We start from the raw sequence: 22,883 nt of genomic DNA, 5'->3' as shown, positions 1-22,883 counted from the left end.
TTATACAAGGTTTAGGTACTACAACAAATATCCTTGTCTTATCGGTTTTAGTGGATAAATATATTAGTAAGAAACAATCATTATTTTTGTGTTTTGTAGATTTTAAGGCAGCATTTGACTGTGTACAGAGAGACCTTTTATGGCAAAAGTTAATAGATATAGCTATACCTCCCTCTCTTTTAAAATTAATTTGACTATTGTACTCTGACACATGGGTTAGCGTTCGGATGGGAGATGGCCTAACAGTAACAGAAAAAATCCCAACAGCAACAGGTTTGAAACAAGGATGTGTTCTGGCTCCATTGCTTTTTAATTTATTTTTAACGGACTTAACGCAAGCTTTGGACTGGGTGAATGCTTGTCCACCCAAACTTGCCAACACCAAGATATCAAACTTGTTATATGCAGACGATGTTATTCTACTTAGCCAAACAAAGGTTGGACTACAACGCTTGCTAAACAGGATATCTACCTACTCCAATGAAAATCGAATGGTTATAAATGAATCAAAGACAAAAATCATGGAAATTAATAAATACTCAAGACTAAAACATAACTATAAATGGTTCCTTGATAACTCACAATTAGAACAAGTAAATACATATAGATACTTAGGAGTATTATTTGACGAACGCGGATCATACCAACCACACAAGATGGATATACAACGGAAAGCAAAAACATTGTGTTAGTGGCATTTAGAACTTTACAGAAATCTATAGGAATGCAGAGTTACGGTCCTTTGTTGAAAGTAATATCAGCAAAACTCTTACCAACCTTGACATATGGTAGCGAAGCATTGTGTGGAAAAGATTCGGTAACAATTAACAACGCAGCTACAAAGATTTATAAAGCCCTTTTTTTAATCCCACATAATGCTTCACCTGCGCAGATACGAATGGAATTTGGGATGACCAATCAGGTCTTTGCGTGAAAAGGCCAATTTATTAAAGTGTGGAAAAGAATAAGAATGGATACTGACAACCAATTGTCCAAACTATTGTGGCAGGAAATAAATTTAAATCAGAAATCTGAGGCAGGGAAATACCTATTTACATCATTAGAGGAATACTCAGCAAACTCAGTTTGGGAAATGCCAATAATATTGAACTCTGTAAAAAAAGTAATTAATAGTACAACAAAGCACTTATCATTACTTCTGGATAAAGATACTCTCTCAAAAAGAAAATATGCGTGGCCACTCCTGAATGGTTATACTAAGCTTAAAGTGCAGCCATACCTTGAAACTCCTTGGGCTGAAAAATTTAAACAAACCTTCATAAAAGCCCGTTTTGGAGAGTTTCCAGGCACATGTCATTTAATGCCATGGTTGACTAACACGGGTCCTAAGACTTGCAGGCTATGTAAATTTGGAGAAGAAAACATCATGCATCTACTTTGCGTTTGTCCAGAGCTGAAAGTTGAAAGAATAATTATCCTTAAGAGACACTTTAACGTTCGTGGAATAAGGAGTTGTAGACAAGCATTAATAAGATGCCTTTATACAGATGATATAATTTTAAACTCAGCCTTTGTAAGATTTTTAGTAACATTGAAAAACAAGTTAGAATACCAAAAATCGAAAAAATGTAGTGATGGAAGTACATAATATGTCAATAATGTAACAAACCTGAAACCTAAATGTTTTTATGCTTGATTTTATAATTTTGTAATGAATTTTTGCGCTATATTGTAAGGTTTTTATTAATCAAACAATAAACTTTTTGATGATTGAATATTTTAGTTGTATAATGTATTGGGGAATGGTAAATATTATGTTGGTGTAATATATTTTTATTCAATTTAAATATGTGTATGAAATGTTTTTGGATTATATGGAGTAATTGTTTTATGTAAAAAGTATTTTTATATATTTTTAATTAGTTTGGTGCTAATATTGTAGTTGATATTGCGTGACTCAATATGTTTGACATATTATATGTTTATTTAGAGGTAACAATATTTTTGTTTCTGATATATTGGGAAAAATCTATATGTTTTTAACAACGACATCTGTAGTCTCGATATTTGTGGCTTTACTAATTAAGTAGAGGAAGTCAATATTTTTGTTATCAATAGTAATCTCCAATATTTTTGTTTTTCAATATTGTATGCATCAATATTATGTCGGTGATCCCTCAATCGCACCACATCTGGTGTGCAGTAAATCACATAATTAATTTAGCAAAATAAGCCCACCCCCAACAAGTTAACAGGACTCAAATCATTAAAATTAAATGGCGTTTATTCTCCATTTGACCAATTTTAACTGGGACATCTGCTGTAACTGATTAACAGTTTGTTTATTACTGATCCCTACAACTTGGATTTCTCTTCCCAAAAGGGGCAGGCTTGAGACTTCCACAGAATGAACTGTATAATGGGTAGCCTCCTTATCAATTAAAATGAAACAGGATGGTCATTGACCTCTCCATCAATGTATGGGACACTTTGATCTACCCCTAGGACAGCCAAAAAAGGAGATATCTCCTACCCACCCCAACCCCCGCCCACCACAGTCATTATGCTGAATAATCATTGGTTTATGTTGGTACCCTGCACTATAGGGAATTTTGTTTCTCATGTTTTGCTCTGGGGCTGAAGGCATCAACATTTGGAATTACTTCTGACTTTGTACAGCCTGTAATTTAACATATTCTGGACCATCACAATTCTTTGCATTTGTGGAACAACTTTCCCCTGAATTGTATTAGAATTTTGATGGCATTCCCTTGTCCAGTTCCTGTCCTTCCCACAGGCAGTGTGTCTTGTCATTATCTCAACATTCCCATTCATGAGGGGAGGAGCCTAGCGCGCAACCAAGATGGCCGCGTAGGTGCGAGGCTCCCGAGGACCTCCGCGACCTCCTGAATTAATCCTGGAGATATCCTGTCCTTGTTGAGGGGACTGTGTCGGTGAACCCGAGCTGAGGCGCCACCCGTTTTTTGGGCTCGAATCGGACCCCGAACACCGGTGGGAGCATCGATTGAAGGTTGCGGCCTTCTCCTCGCCGGCCCCCCGGATTGGAGTAGTGGGGCGATCCGGGGACGAAGTGAATAACAGCGGCGAGCGGGGCTGGGCGACTCGCGTACCCCGCACTTTCACTTTCGCTTTTGCACCCTCCTTGCCTCAGGCGGGGTCGGGCTGCGGAGCGGGGTGCGGTGGTGTTGCCTTGTCCAGGTGCCCGGCTGACCCGCCGGCGGTGGGTTGACCCGCGGCCCGGTGGCCGCCCCCGCCCCCCCCCCCTGACACCCGTGATTTGGTGTGGCGGCCCGTTCGGAGATCTTGGCACGACGGTGGAAGGGCCAGCATGTCCACCAAACAAGATGGCGACCGGACGAAGATGAAGACAACCCGCCGTGGCACGGCGCACCAGGCCAATAGTATGGATCGCTATACGCTCCAGAAGGGTTCTCCGGAGACATCGCGGTCATCCCTGGTGGGCCCGACGGAGGCGCCTGCCCAACCGGTGGACCTGACCCTCCGGGACGTCATGGGCGCCATCGCAGAGATGAAGGCCTCAGTGGACCAGCGTTTCGATACCCTGGCGCAAAAAATTGACTCGGTCCTGGTGGATGTGGGCCTTGTGAGGGCAGACTTGTCAAAAACGAACGACCGAGTTGACTCCCTGGCCCACACCACAACGAGCCTCACGACGGACGTGGTGGCCCTCCAGAAGGAGGTGCGCCGGCTTGGCCAGGCGAGCGCCCTGATGGACCGGCGACTGGAGGATTCCGAGGGTCGGGCCCGGAGGAACAATGTTCGCATTATTGGTGTGCCGGAGGGCCGGGAGGCGGAGGCGGCAGATCTCTTCGTGGAAGAATTGATCCTGACCCATCTCCAGCCCCGGGGGCTGAGTAAGCTTTTTGCGGTGGAGCGTGCCCACCGGGTCCCTGGGGGCCGCCCTAAGACCGGTGCCCCGCCGCGGCCTATTATTGCCCGGATTTTTAATTTCCGGGACAGAGACGCCATCCTCCAGACCTCCAGGCAACAGGGACCGGTCAGGCTGGACAACATGGATGTACACTTCTACCCAGACTTTACTCCGGCGGTCCAGAAGCAGCGACAGAGCTTTCTTGGTATTAAACGTCGCCTAAGGGACCTAAACCTCAAGTACTCAATGCTCTTTCCGGCTAAGCTGAGGGTGGAGGTGGATGGCCGTACGCACTTCTTCGACCGGCCCGAGGCGGCTGGGGACTGGTTAGATACTTTGCCTGGAGATCGGGGTGGGGGGGGCGCGGCTGGCGGGGAGGGCCCGCCGGATCAGAATTGAGGGGTGACTGTATAGGCCTTGCTCTGGATATTGTTCCTTTACCATATATTGCTTTCGTATGTTCCCCTCCCATGGAGGTCGGGTGGGGTCTGCTGGGGGCTTCCCTCCTCCTCTGGGGGACTAGTTAGTACTTAGCTATGGGGCGACAGGCACACTGCACTTTGGGGGGGCTGTCTGGGCTCATGCAGGGGTGCAGGGAGGGGGGAGTTCTGTTGGGACCGGGGGGTGGGGGGGGTGTGTTGTTTGTTAACACCGCAAGGCAAACCCGCAACTGTTTTGTTGTTTTTAAGATGCTCGGTGGGGGGCGACCGATTGTTTTGACGTATGATGGGGGGTAGGGATTTGATTGTGTTGTCATGGAATGTTAACGGCCTGGGGGATAGGATTAAGCGTGGTGTGGTCCTGCAGTATTTAAAACGTATTTCACCAGATGTTGTCTTCCTGCAGGAGACACACCTTATAGGTAACACCTTTCATGCAATGAATCGGCGGGGATATCGTTTGGCGGCCCACTCCGGCTTCACTTCGGGCTCGCGGGGGGTGGGTATTATGGTCAAGAACTCGCTCCCGTTGGAGATTGACGAGGTGCGCCATGATGAGAGGGGACGTTACACTGTTCTTGTGGGACGAATGGAGGGTAGAGTGTTTATCTTTATATCAGTGTACGTCCCGCCTGGGTTACAAGCCACTACATTTGCGGACCTGGGGCGCCTCCTTCTGGACCTTCCGGGTGGCCTGTTGGTGGTTGGAGGGGACTTTAACGCGGTTGCCTCTGGGTCTATGGATCGCCATCCCCCTAGGGACCTCCCCCGGGCACAGGCGTGGCTGCCCGGCCTTTTAGACACGCTGGGCCTGGTGGATTGCTGGCGCTTAAAGCATCCCGTATTGCAACAGTACACCTTCCACTCGGGGGCTCATGGTAGCCTCTCGCGGCTTGATTACATCCTTGTCCCGGCGGCCCATGCAGGGAGGGTGGGGGAGGTGCGCCATTTGGCACGGGGTATCTCAGACCACTCCCCATTGTTGTTGCATTTCGATGTCTTCCCGAGGGGGGATGGCAGGGTGGCCCCGATCAATGCATGGTATTTGCGCGACCCCACCATTCGTGCTGACTTGATCAAATCCTTACAGCGCTATTTCGATGAGAATGTGGGGTCGGTCCCGTCTGCCATCTCCCTGTGGGAGGCTTTCAAGGTGGTTCTTAGAGGGGAGGCCCTCTCCTTTATCTCCAATGCCCGGCGGCGCGAGCGGGAGGAGGTGACCCGGGTTGAGGCCGAGATTGCAGAACTGGAGGGTGACCTGGGGAGCGGGGTAACAGACGCTAAGTTGCATGTTTTGCACTTAAAGCAGGCGGCCTATCGGGCCCTCGTCACGGAGGCGGCCAGGGGCCTCAGTAGAGAGCAGCAGGGGCGATTGTATGATGTGGGTGACAAGGCTGGCAAATTGATTGCGTGGTTGGACAAGAGGGAAAGAGCGAGCCGCGTGGTGCCTTTGATTGAGAGCGTGGATGGTGTGTGCGTCACTGAGCCGGAAGCCATTGTCTCCTGCTTCGCGGATTATTTCCGCGAAGTCTACTCCCCGGTTTCTCCCTGCTCGGAGGAAGATTCCCATGCCTTGCTTCGGGACATCGCACTGCCCTCCCTTACGGTGGAGGACAGGGATTCGCTGGATGCCCCGCCCACCTCGGACGAAATTGCCTCGGCTATTCGCTCGGTTGCATCCGGCAAGGCCATGGGCCCCAATGGTATTCCCATTGAGCTATACAAGCTACGCCCGGATGTGTTGGCGCCCCACCTGCGCGCGATGTTCCTTGCGGCCCACTCGCAGGGCTCCCTCCCGCCGGACCAGCGTCTGGCTACAATTGTGGTGATCCATAAGGAGGGGAAGCCCCGTGAGCGGGTCACATCCTATAGGCCGATTTCGCTTCTGAACGCGGAGCCCAAAATCCTCGCCAAGGTGTTGGCCAACCGGTTGGTTGGCGTGGTGGGCGATTTGGTCCACCAAGACCAATCGGGCTTTATACCACATCGCAACACGGCGCTTAATCTGCGGCGCTTACACGGGGTGCTCGCACGTGTCCCGTTTGTGCGGGAGCCGGCCATCTTGGCGTCCTTGGACGCCACCATGGCGTTTGATACGCTCGAATGGCCATATATTTGGGCGATGCTGGCGAAGTTTGGGTTCGGCCCGGGTTTCGTCAGCTGGGTCAAATTGCTATATTCGGGCCCGTTGGCGCAGGTGGTGGTGAATGGGCGAGTATCTGCCCCATTTGCGCTGGGGCGGGGCACGCGACAGGGTTGTCCCCTGTCGCCTCTCCTGTTCGCCCTGGCCATGGAGCCCCTGGCGGAGTGGCTGCGGTGGCACCCTTCTATCCGTGGTCTCCGCTGGACCCCCGAGCATGAGGACCGCGTGTCCCTCTATGCTGACGATATCCTTTTGTATCTCGCCTCCCCGCGCAAGTCACTGATCGTCCTGGTTGATGTTTTGCGCTCCTTCGGTCGCAACTCAGGCCTGGTCATCAACTGGGCGAAATCCTGTGTCTATGTGCTCTCCGGGGAGGCCCCGGTCCTGCCACGGGACTGTCCGATCCAGATTGCCTCCCAGGGTTTCCGGTACCTGGGTATATATATCACTCTTGACCCGGAGGCCCGCTATGAGCGGAACTTGTTGCCCCCCCTCCAGCGTCTGAGGGAGGACGTGGTGCGCTGGCGGCGTCTGCCGCTCTCGCCGCTTGGCCGAGCGGCCTTATTTAAAATGATGTCCCTGCCGCGCTTCCTCTACGCCCTCCAGAATACCATGGACTTGGCCCCGGCACGCTACTTTCGCGAGGTGGAGGGCCTCCAGCGGCGCCTGTTCTGGGACGGGAGGCCGCGTATTGCTCTGGCTAAATTGACGCTCCCGTGGTACGATGGAGGGGTCGCCCTCCCGGACATCAAACGGTATTACTGGGCCTCCCAACTAGCTGCAATTAACCATGGCCTTTACGGGCCCGCCTTGAACCCGGCATTTGAGATGGACAGGACGCTTCTGCCCGGTGGCGATTATAATCGAGCGCTCTACTCTGGCGCGCCCGACTCCCGTTTGACGGGACCGACGCGTGTCATGGTGCGTGTCTGGCACGCGGCTAATGCAGCTATGGGGTGGAAGGACCGTTTGACCCGAGCGTCTCCGCTGTATGCATCTGAGAGGTTGGGCTCCCTGTGGACGTCGAAGGGCTTCGAGAAGTGGGACACGATCGGAATCAGCACGGTGGGAGATCTCTGGACGAGGGGGGGATTCAAAACTTTTGAGATGCTGCAGGCGGAGTTTCAGCTGCAGGGCAGTGAGTACTTTCGGTACCTACAGGTCCGCCATGCGCTGGGCTCCGTCTTCCCGGATGTTGCATCCATTCCGGAGTCTTCCCCCCTGGAGGACAGAGTGCTAGATGGCCATGTCCCGGACAGCACGATCTCCCTCATATACAAAAAATTGATTAACGATAGATCGTGTCTGCTGACTAGTCTCCGCGAGGCTTGGGTTGCCGACGGGCTGGAGCTGGACGACGAGGATTGGATTTCCGCGGTGGCCTCTCCGAAAGAGGTGGCCATCCCGGCTCGCCTTCGTTTCGTCCAGCTCAAGATCCTTCACCGGGTCTATGTGACGGGGCCAAGGCTTTTACGTATGGGTTTTGCCGGTGATGGAATGTGTAAGCGTGGCTGTGGTGCGTTGGCGACTTTCATGCATATACTGTGGGAGTGCCCGAAGGTGGAGCGATTCTGGCGTGGTGTGCATGAGGTTCTACGAATGGTTACGCGTGTCGCGCTGCTGCCTGAAGCGAGGAGATGCTTGCTGAATGTCTGGGAACCAAATGACTACTCGGTCCCGCAGGCGCGGTGGGTGACTCTGGGATACATGATAGCCAAGCGTGATATTGCCCAATTGTGGGGATCCCAGAGGCCCCCTGCGGTGTCGGCCTGGAAAGAGCATATGGATTGGTGTATGTTTCGTGAAAAGGTGGTGTATGTGGCGAGGGGTAAGCCTGGGGCGTGGATGAAACTCTGGGGCCCCTGGAACGCCTACCGCGGGGGTATTTGTGAGCCGCCGCTGCTACCAGCGGCCTCGCCGGCTCCGTCTCCCTAGATGGCGCCCCTCCCTTGGCCGCGGGCGCGCGGTCCCCCAGTCCCTGATCTACTCCCGTCCCCCTCTTCAGAATTTTGCTGCTGGTTTGGATCCCCCACTTATGGAGCACGTGTTGTCACTTTGGATCGAGGGTTGCCTTGCGGTTGTGGTTTGTTTATGTTGTTTTGCATTAAGAAAATGGAACCGTACTGTGGGCATGGAGCTGTGAGGCCTGCACCATTGATCACTCCTGTCTTCCTACTGTGCACCGCTGAGAAAATTTTTTGCTGTATGTATGTAATATGCTTTTGATGCTCTAGCGGCCGGCCGTGTGGTTGTAGGCCCATACCTGTAACTTCTATAAACTGCAATAAACGGTTCCAAAAAAAAAAAAAAAAAAAAAACATTCCCATTCATGCCATCATTGCTCATGCATCCCTCTTCCACTACCTTGCATCTGCAATGCTACATTTCCCATTTGCACACCTTGCATTTGATTCATCCCATTCATTCCCGGCTGAACAAAATTCAAACCCATTTGTTTTTGGGATCCTCTTTCAAATTGCTTCGCTTGGGCAATCATCAAATTCTCCATAAGCTTTTTCTGCTTTGCATCATAACAATCACTACTGTATTTCACCAGCCTCAAAACCTCATCTCCTTGTCTGTCAGCACAATTCACTCTGCTGAATGTGATTGCTAAGTTCTGGCCTCAAATCTATCACAAAAGCATATACACAACCACTGCCACCATCTTGCTCTGAATCATCGACTCCACTATGGTTTTTGAAAATGTGCATGGCGCTCTCGCAAAAGGGAATCTCTCTAAATTTGTGCTCAATTTATGTCCTTTTCAGGCACTCCTTCCCCTGCACTCATTCACTTCTTGTATTTGTTGGCTACCTCATTAGAAGGAGCATTATTAGGAGACTCCCTAGCTGGTTCTTGTGCTAGCCATCTAACTTCAGCCGTACACTGTGTTCACAAATCACTAGGAACCACAGTCAAATCAATCCCAAAAATTTGGGAAATAGCTGTCAATCTTCAATTTTATACTACTTTTCAGGCTCTTAGAATAGAATAGAAGTGCTTTTTGTTACGGTAAACTTGTTCCCAGGTGGTTTGTGGTAGTAGTGCAATATGGGTGTCATCAATGGCTCCAACAATACCTGGTAGGTGATCAAATCCATAGAAGTCAACCTTCACATTGGCTAAATCCTCACGTCTGGGGAACTGGATGTAATTGTCAATGTGCCTAATCATTCTCGAAAGCATTTCTTGTAGTAACCCACTGAAACTTGGTTATGATATTACCACCATTTATTGCCACAGTGAATTGAAAGCAATCTGTGGCTAGTACTGCCATAAGTTTAACAATTGGTGTGATACATGTGGGATTAGTTTTGTGAGGCAGGAGATCAAGCTCCAACTGATGACATAAATCCAGTATGGGTTGCCTATTCAACTAAAACTTCTTGATGATATCCCTTTCTTCTATGGTCTAAAGGTCTGGATATGGGCGGCACACTGGAGGCTGTTGTCTTCTCCCTCTCCCGGGGCCCTTATGTGTGCAGTGAAAACAAATTTTACCATCTGTCACAATGTCCACTGTAACATATGTGAAGATTAAGCAAAAAGTCATGTGATGGTACATCAATGGGTCAGATTCCGGGACAGAGCTTTATGTCCTTCATCCATCACTAATACCAATTGTGGCCTTGACATGTATATGTAAAATAAATGTGGAAATAATACATTTCAAATGTAGTATCTACAACTTTATTATTATTTTTTCTCACATTACCATTAATGGAGCTGTACACAACACTACGCAAAGATAGCGTTTGACAACAGTAACGCACTACACAAAATATAAGTCTTTGCAATTTTGAATCTCTTTGTTTGTATATATATATATCACCTTGTTGGTGACATAATTAACATTCACCAGCACAGTATTTCCAACCGCTAAAGTGGTGGCTACCTGACCTCGCAGACTGGACATTCGGAATCAGACGCAGCCAGCAGAAGTCGACTACGTAGTGGGCAGTTGACTCCACAACGAACACAGCCATAGGCTAATATAGGTGATTGCAGCAGTAGAGGCCCGATGGCTTTGTCTGTCTCGGTTCATGACCACGTACATCGCGTACATGTATGCCATGGTTTGAAAAATAGCTCACTTGCCTCTTGACACTGCTGCGATCAAGACCTCCTCCACCTTTGCTGCTGTTCGCCACCTCTGAGAGCAATTATGCCAGACCAAACAGGTGAAAGGGCCACTGCCTTCTCAGCAGAGGAGCTGGAGCTGCTGGCCATTGAGGTAATTTCCCTATTTGGCAGCTCTATGGCTCGCCAGATGCACAGGTAACTGTCTGACATACATATGTTACTCTGTTTGGCTGCCTCATTTCAATCTCCCCAGGCCACGATGTGCCTCTATACTCCAGAGTTAAGTGTGGTTATTGTTGTAACATATTGTGGGCCTTACATAGGACACTCTTGTTAGGGATTGTTGATCACTATACATTGTGTAATGAACATCACCCTAGGGATGTGTGATATGTTGAAAACCCTAAATTCTACTTGGGGTCTCTGTAACTATCTATGCATGTATACATTGCATGGTACCTGTGATATTTAGAAAATTCAGATAATGCTAAAAGTTATGGCAAATCTATACACCTTGCAGCATGAGCTGTGTATGTACTCTCTACAATGGCAATGAAGATGATGTTTGCGGGGGCGCTAGAGTGCGCACGGTGAGATGGCTGCGCGTTAGTGAAGCTCTGCTGGCCAAGATCGTAATCCACTCATAATCCTGTGCATCAACGAGGCAGATTTACAAATCTGAGGAGGTACAGTACCATAGAGTGCCCCGGTACCAATTGGAGCTGTCGGGCATTCTGAGCCGTGCAGTAGCGGCCTGTGGTGGGTGTGCTTCCAGACGCTGACGTGAGGCGGGGAAGGGAGATGGGCAGGGCTGGGGGTAGTAAACTACGGATTACGGCCGATTAGAGGTAAGTAAACATATAAATAAATAAAACGAGCTCAGGATCAGCAAACCGATCAGATGTGTTACGGTGCCTGCGTTTACAGGGGAGTGACTCCTTCACCCCAAGGGAGATTCTTCTGTTGTCTTGGAGGTCCACAGGGTCCTGCACGGAGCGATTAGTAATTATTTTTTAGAAAATGAGGGCTCAGTGGACAGCGTAGGCACACTTTGGGAAGCCTTTAAGGTCACCATACGGGGGGGGAGTGTATGGGAGCCCAGGCCGGAGTATTGAAAGATCTCAGGAATAGAATCAGGATGTTAGCCGATAAGATTGGAAGGCTAGAATGTGAATATGAGTTGAACCCCACGGCTGACACACTGGCCCATATACGGGAGCTGGTAACAGAACATAATCAAACGGTGGATCAGGAGATATTGCATAAATCCAGGAGGTCCAGGGCGAGATACTATAGCGAGGGCGGGAGGCCTAGTCGATCCTTGGCACACAAGCTCTCACTACCTAAAGGACAGGAGCACATTGTGGAATTGCTGGATGCAAATGATGTTGCCCAGGACTCTCCCCCCAAGATTAGTAAGGTATTCATTGATTTCTACTCCCAATTATATGGGTCTAGGCAGACAGCCACTGATGATGTAGTTAAGAATTATTTAAAAGGAGGAGCCTAGCGCGCAACCAAGATGGCCGCGTAGGTGCGAGGCTCCCGAGGACCTCCGCGACCTCCTGAATTAATCCTGGCGATATCCTGTCCTTGTTGAGGGGACTGTGTTGGGGAACCGGAGCTGAGGCGCCACCCGTTTTTTGGGCTCGAATCGGACCCCGGACGCCGGTGGGAGCATCGATCGAAGGTTGTGGCCTTCTCCTCGCCGGCCCCCCGGATTGGAGTAGTGGGGCGATCCGGGGACAAAGTGAATAACAGCGGCGAACGGGGCTGGGCGACTGGCGTACCCCGCACTTTCACTTTCGCTTTTGCGCCCTCCTAGCTCTCAAGCGGGGTCGGACTGCGGAGCGGGGTGTGGTGGTGTGGCCTTGTCCAGGAGCCCGGCTGACCCGCCGGCGGTGGGTTGACCCGCGGTTCGGTGGTCGCCCCTGCCCCCCCCCTGGCACCCGTGACTTGGTATAGCGGCCCGTTTGGGGTGCTTGGCACGACGGTGGAAGAGCCAGCATGTCCACCAAACAAGATGGCGACCGGGCGAAGGTGAAGACGACCCGCCGTGGCACGGCACACCAGGCCAACAGTATGGACCGCTACATGCTCCAGAAGGGTTCTCCGGAGACATCGCGTGCATCCCCGGTGGGCCCGACGGAGGCATCCGCTCATCCGGTGGATCTGACCCTCCGGGACGTCATGGGCGCCATCGCAGAGATGAAGGCCTCGGTGGACCAGCGTTTCGACACCTTAGCGCAAAAAATAGACTCGGTCCTGGTGGATGTGAGCCTTGTGAGGGCAGACTTGTCCAAAACAAACGACCGAGTCGACTCCCTGGCCCACACCACAACGAGCCTCACGACAGACGTGGTGGCCCTCCAGAAGGAGGTGCGCCGGCTTGGCCAGGCGAGCGCCCTGATGGACCGGCGACTGGAGGACTCCGAGGGTCGGGCCCGGAGGAATAATGTCCGTATTGTGGGGGTGCCGGAGGGACGAGAGGCGGAGGCGGCGGATCTTTTCGTGGAAGAGTTGATCCTGACCCATCTCCAGCCCCGGGGGCTGAGTAAGTTTTTTGCGGTGGAGCGCGCTCACCGGGTCCCCGGGGGCAGACCTAAGACTGGTGCCCCGCCGCGGCCTCTCATTGCCCGGATTTTTAATTTCCGGGACAGAGATGCTATCCTCCAGACCTCCAGACAACAGGGACCGGTCAAGCTTGACAACATGGAGGTACATTTCTACCCAGACTTTACCCCGGCGGTCCAGAAGCAGCGGCAGAGCTTTCTTGGTGTTAAACGTCGCCTAAGGGACCTGAACCTCAAGTACTCAATGCTCTTTCCAGCTAAGCTGAGGGTAGAGGTGGATGGTCGCACGCACTTCTTCGACCGGCCCGAGGCGGCTGGGGACTGGCTGGACACTCTGCCTGGAGATCGGGGCCGGGGGGGCGGGGGGGGCGCGGCTGGCGAGGAGGGCCCGCCGGAGCAGAATTGAGGGGTGACTGCATAGGCCGTGCTCTGGACGTTGTTCCTTCACCATTTATTGATTGCGTATTTTCCCCTCCTATGGAGGTTGTGCGGGGTCTGTTGGGGGCTTCCCTCCTCCTCTGGGGGACTAGTTAGTATTTTAGCTATGGGGCGACAGGCACACTGCACTTTGGGGGGGCTGTCTGGGCTCATGCAGGGGTGCAGGGAGGGGGGAGTTTTGTTGGGACCGGGGGGTGGGGGGGGTGTGTTGTTTGTTAGCACCGCAGGGCAAACCCGCTACTATGTTGTTGTTTTTAGGATGCTCGATGGGGGACGACCGATTGTTTCGACGTATGATGGGGGGTAGGGATTTGGCTGTGTTGTCATGGAATGTTAATGGCCTGGGGGATAGGATTAAGCGTGGTGTGGTCCTGCAGTACTTAAAACGTATTTCACCAGATGTTGTCTTCCTGCAGGAGACGCACCTTATAGGTAACTCCTTTCATGCAATGAACCGGCGGGGATATCGTTTGGCGGCCCATTCTGGCTTCACCTCGGGCTCGCGGGGGGTGGGTATTATGATCAAGAACTCGCTCCCGTTGGAGATTGATGAGGTGCGCCATGATGAGAGGGGACGTTACACGGTTCTGGTGGGAAGAATGGAGGGTAGAGTGTTTGTCTTTATATCAGTGTACGTCCCGCCTGGGTTACAAGCCACCACATTTGCGGACCTGGGGCGCCTCCTTCTGGACCTTCCGAGTGGCCTGCTGGTGGTTGGAGGGGATTTTAATGCGGTAGCCTCTGGGTCTATGGATCGCCATCCCCCTAGGGACCTCCCCCGGGCACAGGCGTGGCTGCCCGGCCTCCTGGACACGCTGGGCCTGGTGGATTGCTGGCGATTAAAGCATCCTGCATTGCGACAGTACACCTTCCACTCGGGTGCCCATGGTAGCCTCTCGCGGCTTGATTACATCCTTGTCCCGGCGGCCTACGCAGGGAGGGTGGGGGAGGTGCGCCATCTGGCGCGGGGTATCTCAGACCACTCCCCATTGTTGTTGCATCTCGATGTCTTCCCGAGGGGGGATGGCAGGGTGGCCCCAATCAATGCATGGTATTTGCGCGACCCCACCATTCGTGCTGATTTGACCAAATCCTTACAGCGATATTTCGATGAGAATGTGGGGTCGGTCTCTTCGGCCATCTCCCTGTGGGAGGCTTTCAAGGTAGTCCTTAGAGGGGAGGCCCTCTCCTTTATCTCCCATGCCCGGCGGCGCGAGCGGGAGGAGGTGACCCGGGTAGAGGCCGAGATTGCAGAACTGGAGGGTGATCTGGGAAGCGGGGTAACAGACAACAAGTTGCATGTTCTACACCTAAAGCAGGCGGCCTATCGGGCCCTCGTCACGGAGGCGGCCAGGGGCCTCAGTAGAGAGCAGCAGGGGCGATTGTATGATGTGGGTGATAAGGCTGGCAAATTGATTGCGTGGTTGGATAAGAGGGAGAGAGCGAGCCGTGTGGTGCCTTTGATTGAGAGTGTTGATGGTGCGTGTGTCACTGAGCCGGAAGCCATTGTCTCTTGCTTCGCGGATTATTTCCGCGAAGTCTACTCCCCGGTTTCCCCCTGCTCGGAGGCAGACTCCCATGCCCTGCTTCGGGACATCGCACTGCCCTCCCTAACGGTGGAGGACAGGGATTCGCTGGACGCCCCTCCCACCTCGGACGAAATTGCCTTGGCTATTCGCTCGGTTGCATCCGGCAAGGCCATGGGCCCCAATGGTATTCCCATCGAGCTCTACAAGCTACGCCCGGATGTGTTGGCGCCCCACCTGCGCGCGATGTTCCTGGCGGCCCACTCGCGGGGTTCCCTCCCGCCGGACCAGCGTCTAGCCACAATTGTGGTGATCCACAAGGAGGGGAGGCCCCGTGAACGGGTCACATCCTATAGGCCGATTTCGCTTTTGAACGCGGAGCCCAAAATCCTCGCCAAGGTGTTGGCCAACAGGTTGGTTGGCGTGGTGGGCGATTTGGTCCACCAAGACCAATCTGGCTTTATACCGCACCGCAACACGGCGCTCAATCTGCGGCGCTTGCACGGGGTGCTCGCGCGTGTCCCATTTGTGCGGGAGCCGGCCATCTTGGCGTCCTTGGACGCCACCATGGCGTTTGATACGCTTGAATGGCCATACATCTGGGCGATGCTGGCAAAATTCGGGTTTGGCCCGGGTTTCATTAGCTGGGTCAAATTGCTATATTCGGGCCCATTGGCGCAGGTGGTAGTGAATGGGCGAGTCTCGGCCCCATTCGCGCTGGGGAGGGGTACGCGACAGGGCTGCCCCCTGTCGCCTCTCCTGTTTGCCCTGGCCCTGGAGCCCCTGGCGGAGTGGCTGCGGTGGCACCCTTCTATCCGTGGTCTCCGCTGGACCCCCGAGCATGAGGACCGTGTGTCCCTCTATGCTGACGATATCCTTCTGTATCTCGCCTCCCCGCGTAAATCACTGATCGTCCTGGTTGATGTTTTGCGTTCATTCGGTCGCAACTCAGGCCTGGTCATCAACTGGGCGAAATCCTGTGTATATGTGCTTTCCGGGGAGGCTCCGGCCCTACCACGGGACTGTCCGATCCAGATTGCCTCCCAAGGTTTTCGGTACCTGGGTATCTATATCACTCTTGACCCGGAGGCCCGCTACGAGCGGAATTTGTTACCCCCCCTTCGGCGTTTGAGGGAGGACGTGGTGCGCTGGCGGCGTCTGCCGCTCTCGCCGCTCGGCCGAGCGGCCTTGTTTAAAATGATGTCCCTGCCACGCTTCCTCTACGCCCTCCAGAATACTATGGACTTGGTCCCGGCACGCTATTTCCGTGAGGTGGAGGGCCTCCAGCGGCGCCTGTTCTGGGACGGGAGGCCGCGCATTGCTCTGGCTAAATTGACGCTCCCGTGGTACGATGGGGGGGTCGCCCTCCCTGACATTAAACGGTATTACTGGGCCTCCCAACTAGCTGCAATTAATCATGGCCTTTACGGGCCCGCCTTGAACCCGGCATTCGAGATGGATAAGATGCTCCTGCCCGGTGGCGATTACAATCGAGCGCTCTACGCTGGCGCGCCCGACTCCCGTTTGACGGGACCGACGCGTGTCATGGTGCGTGTCTGGCACGCGGCTAATGCAGCTATGGGGTGGAAGGACCGTTTGACCCGGGCGTCACCGCTGTATGCGTCTGAGAGGTTGGGCTCCCTGTGGACGTCGAAGGGCTTCGAGAAGTGGGACACGATCGGAATCAGCACGGTGGGAGATCTCTGGACGAGGGGGGGATTCAAAACTTTTGAGACGCTGCAGGCGGAGTTCCAGCTGCAGGGCAGTGAGTACTTTCGGTACCTACAGGTCCGCCATGCGCTGGGCTCCGTCTTCCCGGATGTCGCATCCATTCCGGAGTCTTCCCCCCTGGAGGACAGAGTCCTAGATGGCCATGTCCCGGACAGCACGATCTCCCTCATATACAAAAAACTGATCAACGATAGATCGTGCCTGCTGACTAGTCTCCGTGAGGCTTGGGTTGCCGACGGGCTGGAGCTGGACGATGAGGATTGGATTTCCGCGGTGGCCTCTCCGAAAGAGGTGGCCATCCCGGCTCGCCTTCGTTTCGTCCAGCTCAAGATCCTTCACCGGGTTTACGTGACGGGGCCAAGGCTTCTGCGTATGGGTTTTGCTGGTGACGGAATGTGTAAGCGTGGCTGTGGTGCGTTGGCGACTTTCATGCATATACTGTGGGAGTGCCCGAAGGTGGAGCGATTCTGGCGTGGTGTGCATGAGGTCCTGCGTGTGGTGACGCGTGTTGCGCTGCTGCCTGAAGCGAGGAGATGCTTGCTGAATGTATGGGAACCGAATGACTATTCGGTCCCGCAGACGCGGTGGGTGACTCTGGGATACATGATAGCCAAGCGCGACATTGCTCAATTGTGGGGATCCCAGAGGCCCCCTGCGGTGTTGGCCTGGAAAGAGCATTTGGATTGGTGTATGTTTCGTGAAAAGGTGGTGTATGTGGCGAGAGGTAAGCCTGGGGCGTGGGTGAAAATCTGGGGCCCCTGGAACGCCTACCGCGGGGGTATTTGTGAGCCACCACTGCTACAGGCGGCCTCGCCTGCTCCGTCTCCCTAGACGGCCCCCCTCCCTCAGCCGCGGGCGCGCGGTCCCCCAGTCCCTGATCTATTCCCATTCCCCTCTCCAGAGTTCTGCTGCTGGTTTGGATCCCCCACTTATGGAGCACGTGCTGTTATTTTGGATCGCGGGTTGCCTTGCGGGTGTGGTTTTTTGGTGTTGTTTTGTTTCAAGAAAAGGGAACCGTACTGTGGGCTTGGAGCTGTGTGGCCTGCACCATTGATTACTCCTGTTTTACTGCTCTACACTGCCTAGAGACTTTTACTGTATGTGTGCAATATGTTTTGGTCATTCTAGCGGCCGGCCGGATGGTTGTAGGCCCATACCTGTAACTTTTACGAACTGCAATAAACGGTTTCAAAAAAAAAAAAAAAAAAAAAAAAAAGAATTATTTAAAAGATATTGCATTGGGGCGGCTATCAAATGGACAAAGTGAATACTTGATTCAACCGTTCGATGTTGACAATGTTAAAGAAGCTATAATGTCTCCGCCTACATGTAAGGTGGCGGGTATTAAAGGGACTACCAAGTGAATTTTATAAAACTCATATTGAAGAGCTAGACCCACAATTGTTAAAGGTGTTTGCCGAAGCATAGGAGACCAGCATACTACCCCCTTCCCTCAGAGAAGCCCTTCTGGTCGCGCTTTTATAGCCAGACAAGGCCACAAACAAATGCGACTCGTATAGACCGTTATCTCTGATAAATATAGATACCAAGATTTTAGCAAAAATGATCGCATGTAGACTGCAGCCTCTCATCCCCAAGTTGGTTCTTCCAGACCAGTCGGGGTTTGTTCCCAAACGTTCCACAGTACATAATCTCTGTACACTATTCGCGGTGCTGCACCAATTAGATCCTGACTCTCCTGCAGTGGCAGTACTATTGGATGTGGCAAAGGCTTTCGACTTGCTGCAATTGGGGTATATATTTGTGGTGCTACAGAGAATGGGAATGCCACCATTTTTCTTGAAGTGGATACGCTTATTGTATACCAATCCACTTGCCAGGGTTCGAGTCAATGAGTGGGTGACTGAGGCATTTCTAATTTGTAGAGGTACAAGTCAAGGTTGTCCATTATCTCCGATGCTTTTTTCTCTGGCTTTGGAGCCACTGGCCTATAAAGTGCGACAGAAACATGCGGAGGCCACACTGGGGTTCCGGCAGCGCCCGCTGGTCATCTCACTATATGCGGACGATATGTTACTATATGTCCGGGATTCGGCTACCCACTTAGCAGCTTTGCTACGTGAATACGTCGTATTTGCGGGGCAATTTGGGGTGGGAATTAATTGGGCGAAATCCACGACTCTATCATTAACAAACTGCACTACGAGATGTCCGGTGGCTTACCATCTTTCCTGGGCCGTGGACCCTGTGAAATACCTGTGTGTGTGGGTTCTTAGGGATCCTGAGAATGACTGTGCTCCCTAAAATTCTCTACTTATTTATTAATATTCCAATAAAATTAAATGCCTCATTTTGCTATCCTTAGTCTGGGCTGGCAAGCAACCGAGGTGTAGCTGGAGCACGCTGACACTACCATTTGAACGTGGCGGATTCGAAGCACCTGATCTACGTCTCTATCTGTGTGCTCAGACGCAGTTCATGCACTATTGCTTTTTTCTGCAGAAATACCTCCCACATTTAGCTGTGGAAGCGGATATGGCATATCCAACGCCACTATCGGCTAGAATATTATATAGGTGTGAAGGAGGCAATAGAAGGGAGATTAATCCTGTAAATTTTATTGTCTGGGCATGGGGCGCGCTGACCACTCGCGCGGGCAGGAACCTTTTGTACGCTCCAAACTTACCAATTGCTGCGCACCCGGGAATCTCAGTAGCACAGGAATGTGGGGCCCTTGCTATACTGCAAACTGCTGGGATCACTAGGCTTGGGGATTTGTACAGGAATGGTTCATTTATTTCTCTAACTGAATTTTTTGCAGATAAGCCATATATGGCTATGCACAATTTTATATATGCGCTCATCAAGCCCGGACTTCCTGCAGGAACCTTGTGTGTTGAAAGCGTAACAGGCGGTATTAAAACGGGGTGAGTGCAAAGGGCTGATCACCAGGATGTATAATGCTTCTCAACGTGAAAACGAGTGGTTTGAGTCCTCGGCGGTAGATAAATGGAATGCGGACCTGGCGCTCCCCATGACCATGGAAAACTGGGAGGTTTGTTGTAAATTGACTGGGCGCCAGACTGCCAATTGTAATCTTTGAATTATTTATTTTGAAAGCCTACATCAGATGTATTTTACCCCTGTGCCACTGTTGAAATTCGGGGTGCGGTAAGACGCTAGATGCCCTAGATGTGGGCAGGATGGTGCAGATTGTATACATGTAGCGTGGGGTTGCACTGCAATAGCGAATTTCTGGCAGAAGGTAACAAAGGCACGCACCGATTTGACATTGGAAAACATTGACTGTACACCGGAGGTATGTCTATTGGGGCTTCTAAATAGAATCAAACCTTGCAACCGATGCATAATCGCTATAGCCACTCTGCTTGCCAAGCGCGCCATTGCTATGCATTGGTATGCCAAAGCTGCCCCAACACTGATTAAATGGATTAGAGATCTTGTCTTCTGTAAGGATCAACTCAATGTTTATGCCGAGGAGCTACCTGAGGCTTCTAGGCCTAAAGATTTTTGGACGCCACTCACCACGTACTTGCTAGAACACCCTGACCTAACATAAAGGAATGTACGTCACTTGCGATTGGATCAATGGATGTGATGTAAATTGATGTACACTGCTGAGCATATATTATGCTGTTTTATTCTCGATTCACTTGTTCTGCCATGGGGGTGCTGGGTCACGGGTGGGGGGCGCTGGGGTGGGGGGGTGTTATATAAATAAATAAAATAATGCTATATATTATGTGATTGATGCATAATGATGCTACAATGTGAGTGTCTTACTGTCATTGTTAGCCTACTAAGATTTAATTTTTTTTTTAAAGAAGATGAAGTTTGCTATGTGTATAGCTCATATATCACTCACCCCAGATCAGGGCTCTCCAAACGGTTGTCTGGGAGCTATCAGTGCCCCTTCAGAGTGGCACGTGGCCTTGTGGTCACTTACTGGATGGGCACAAGGTTATTATTTTTATTTTAAACTGGTCAAAAGGTGCTGTTCATGTGACATCATTATGCTTAGGCTGCAGATAGCTAGGCCTGACAATGAGCTGTGCCCAGGACAGAGCCATGGGCCAGGCTGGGGCTGAGTCTCTGTGGCAATACAACTGATGCACTTAGTTACATCCCAATTGAACTGTATATCCTAGGATGAAAACAAATTGAGTTGTGACCAACAATTAACCCTGGGCGTGACACTACGCTTCGCCCACGTAATATACGTAGCGCTGCCTGCTTCGCAGTTTTCGAAGTAGGCGAAGCAGGCAGCGCTACGCACATGCCAGGGCGAAGCGTAGCTGCCTGCCACCCACCTCCCGCCCGCCCGCCTTTTAAAACATACCCTAATTGTAAATTAAATAAAAGTAAAGACACTTACCTGAAGCGCGGCGTCTCCGGGGCTCCCTCTTCCTGGTTTCCAACTTCTTCTGACAAATGCGCAAGCGCGGACGCCCGCGCATGCGCATTTGTCAGAAGAAGTTGGAAACCAGGAAGAGGGAGCCCCGGAGACGCCGCGCTTCAGGTAAGTGTCTTTACTTTTATTTAATTTACAATTAGGGTATGTTTTAAAAGGAGGGCGGGTGGGAGGCGGGTGGCGCGTAGTGGGGCTACGCGGAGCACGTAGTGTGCGTAGATTTGGGCACACTACGCGCTGCTTCACGTAGCCCCACTACGCCCACTACGCCCACCCTTACCAACAATACCAACCCTGCTTGCTTTCTGATGCACTACATTTGTAATGGTGTGTGAGGTAACCTCTTGAGCTGGCACTTCATTCCATTTACCAACATTTTCAAGTGTGTGCTTTCCTATAAACAGGCCCCTTACTCTCACCGGTCACTTTTTACTGTTCCTTAACTCATGCTTGCAATGTACAAGCCTATCTCACATGTGACACTTTAACAGATATTTGGTAACTTAATATGAGGTGTTGTATTGGAGATTCCTCCGCACTTTCATATTCCCCTAATACAAAAAGACATCCAATGGTAAGTTAATGTCATCCCTTTAACAGTGCCACATTTGGCAAAAGGTGTGTCTTGTGATGCTAGTGCATACCCAACAGACTCAATCAGCCGTAGTATGATATCCAATTAATATGCACACATGTCCACACAGCCTCAGAGAGCAAGCTCTGACCCACACACGTGGCAGCCCTTTCATAGTGCCCTTAGTCATACGATGTAGTCTAACCTATGGATCGTAGGCATCAAGTAAATGTGGCAGGGTAGGAAGATGTCTGCTAAAAATGCACAAGCTGTTGAACCTTCAGTTGGTCACAGTGTTTTGTCCTGTTTCAAAGTAGTTCACATCACAGTAAATGTAGGGGGCCCCTGGGCTGTCTGATGTCACTGGGCTGGCTTACTTAGTCAACAGCTTACAACAAAAGTGTATGTATGTATTTGTAGTGCTCTGCATGTGAAAACTGCACATGTTATATCGTACACTCGGAGTTATGCTTGTGGTAGATGTTGTCAAATAATGTGAAATCAAAACAGATTTACAAAACGTTACGTAACATTCTTTTCATTGTCTCTCTTGTATCCATACAGATCAACGCCCATCAAAACCAGGCTATTTGAAAAGCCATCGTCAGGAGGGTGCAAACCCTAATGGTCTATAGGTGGCGCAGGGTCAATGGCCAGAAGATGTGGGAGGATCTTGGTCGCTGGACACGGAAGATCGCGCAGGCCTAGTTGGGGCTATCCTCCCAAAGTATGTTGTGCCTGCACTGCACCCCAAACCCCCTTAATGGCCCCATCCTTGTGGTGGCCTATCCTGAGATTGATTGGCTGTTGAGGGCCCAACTGCAGCAACCAGGGGGTGAGTCATGACCAAACTTGTAAATGTTACATGACCCTCTTTTTGGTTACAGGCAGGCATTCCCAAAGCAACATTGAGGGTTAGACCTTTCCAACGTACAAGAAGAACTCTTGAATGTGTAGCTCTGGTGAAGGTGCATGATGATGTTCTTCGCCTATTGTCTTTTTGACCAGGAACCCTGCAGATTCCTGTCCACTGCCTATGTAATGTACTGAAAAGACACATGGCTGACTAAAAGTCCTAAATCACCTCATGTAGCCTGATGTTATG

This window comes from Triturus cristatus, chromosome 4_2, assembly GCF_964204655.1.
Source record: "Triturus cristatus chromosome 4_2, aTriCri1.1, whole genome shotgun sequence".
In the NCBI taxonomy this organism is placed as follows: domain Eukaryota; kingdom Metazoa; phylum Chordata; class Amphibia; order Caudata; family Salamandridae; genus Triturus; species Triturus cristatus.
The sequence above is the reverse complement of the archived record's forward strand: the minus strand, read 5'-3'. Positions refer to the sequence as shown.